Here is a 2,400-nt window from a genome sequence, read left to right as displayed (position 1 = left end):
AGCAGACCTGGCAAGATCTGGGATAGTAAATTGCAAATGGGATGATTCCTCGCAGAATAAAACTCAGATTCTGCATGTAATTGGTAGGCACAGAAGACCGCTGTTTCAATTACAAGTATGGATTTAAATCTATTTATATTACTTTAATTGCAAAATGAAATTGATTCAGAAGTATTGCAAACCTCTGCAGGCACAATTGTACTTCAGCAATCCTCTCTCTGTTCAGTTCAAGTCAACTTGCCACAGGTTTCAGCTGAACAGAAAACCAACTGAAAATTTTTGAAACTCTCAGACATTCATTTAGCTGAGAGGTGGCCAAGGAATTAGATCCTGCTATCAAATGTGATGGCCTTGCAGTTGAGCTAGTTAACATCTGTCAGCTGCCGATCTAGCCTCTGAAGTGTGCCAAAGTGCAAAATAAAACACTCTGGCCAAGCCAGGGCTGCTTTAGTGATTTAGTGCTTCCCTTCCCTTCTCAAAGGTCACTGTCCATGTGGCAGGAGGTGATGAAGGAGTGGGGTCTGCTTTGAAAGGAGGCCTGCCAGGAAGAGTGGGTGGTTGACCTTATCTCTTAAAACCACTCGCTAGAGCTCATCCTCTCTACAGAGCTGTATCAGCTTCAAAGCCCACACCTACTGAATAAGTAGAATACATACCACTAAGTTAGAGGACAGGGTTTCCTTTGATCTAAGTGTGTTCTCTGCCATTTCAAACAATCCTATATTTGTCCTTTTAAACAGATTGCAAATATATATTTTCAGCATCAGTCCAGCTTAAAATTGTTTATCTCATTCCCAAAATAAACCAAACACTGACCAAGGACTCCTATACTTGCTCTCTGTTGATTTTACTCAACATTGTTCTGGGTACCTATCTTTTCAAAGTATATCTAGGTGGTGTTCTTTTCAAAGAATCACAGAATCACACACAGAATCACACAGAATCGCTCGGTTGGAAAAGACCTCTGAGATCATCATGTCCAACTGTTCCTGTTTACCCACTAAACCATATCCTTAAGAAAGAAAACCATTCATAGTTCTCTAAAGAAAGTCATGATCCAGATCAAAAACATCCAAACATTTAGGACTGCTCAGTAATTGAATCTGGACAAGAAATAAGAACTTGAGTTTTCCACTTTACATTTTACTTCAAGACTGGTCTTCATCCAAGTTTATGGTTCAGTGGAGGAGGCAGAAGTGCCCTGAGGAGCTTACAGTATGCGATGTGTCTGGCCATGGGTAAGTGCTGTGTTTTGTTGTAGGTGTATAGTATGTAGAATGTTAAGGTCCTGGGCGTGACTGCAAAACATAAACATTGCCCAGTACCAATATTCCCATTATTAAGAATCCCATGATATTCATTTCCTGCAGCGTTCCCAGCCTTCCCTAGCACCTCTGTTTGTTGTGATTAATCTCAGAGGCATCACTGGAGACAAACTGGTGGTGTCTGCACAGTCAGAATTACACCTTTGCCACTATGACCAAGGATGAACCATAAAGCAAAGAAAACAAATTAATCAGAGCAGGAAGTAAACACAGGTGGTTCTGAGTAGAATCAAATGGAATGGTGTAATGAAAACACAATATATTCAAACATAAATGTATGTATTCCACCGAAGAAGTGTGCTGCATAGCAACAAATCCATCAGAAAAAAAAGCAAAGCCAGTGTAGCTGAAGGAGGTGGTGAAAATGAAATCAGTTCAAGAAGGATTCCCAAAAAATTAAGAACACAAACAATGAGGTAAACTGGAAATCTCCCAGACTGTGGAAAGAGTAAGATATAGCTATGATGATGGGGTATTCAGTTGTGTGGTGGAGGCAAGAAAAATTAATCAGAAATGAAGTGAAAGGTCACACGGACTATTGTGATTCGCTATAAATAGTCAGAAAGTTTCGGCTATTCTGCACAAGTCTGACGAGCTTCCGAGGTAAAACAGCTGACATGAGAATGATTTTAGTGAAGTCATAGGGACTAAATAGTGACTACACAATGTTTTGTTTTCCAGGCTCAAAGTTTCTTAATGTGCTTAACTGAGTCATTAATTAATTGTTAGTAGTATCTGCAGATAGAAAGAGCCACGTGATACTGCAGTCAAGAAGAGGGGGTGCTAAGATATTTGGTAATAGCTTTAGGTATTTGAAATGGTGTAACATTTCAAAAGTACTCACAAACTTTCTTCACCAGACTTCTCTTTATCAGAAGTATCTCAGAGCCAGTTTTACAGATGCTGGTACTGAGGGTTCAGCCACATGACTAAGCTATGGCAGCTGAACCTGCCACCAGCTGACCCTGCCAGCACTTGTTCTGTGAGATGCTGTGACTGTCTGTGTGCGTGCTCCTACCCTGCTCCAAACAAGAGGTGATGCAGCCTAACTTGTAGCTAGTTTACAGCTACAGCA

The sequence above is a fragment of the Mesitornis unicolor genome, unplaced genomic scaffold, assembly GCF_000695765.1.
Source record: "Mesitornis unicolor isolate BGI_N332 unplaced genomic scaffold, ASM69576v1 scaffold26380, whole genome shotgun sequence".
Taxonomy (NCBI): Eukaryota; Metazoa; Chordata; class Aves; order Mesitornithiformes; family Mesitornithidae; genus Mesitornis; species Mesitornis unicolor.
Note: the sequence above shows the minus strand (reverse complement) of the source record.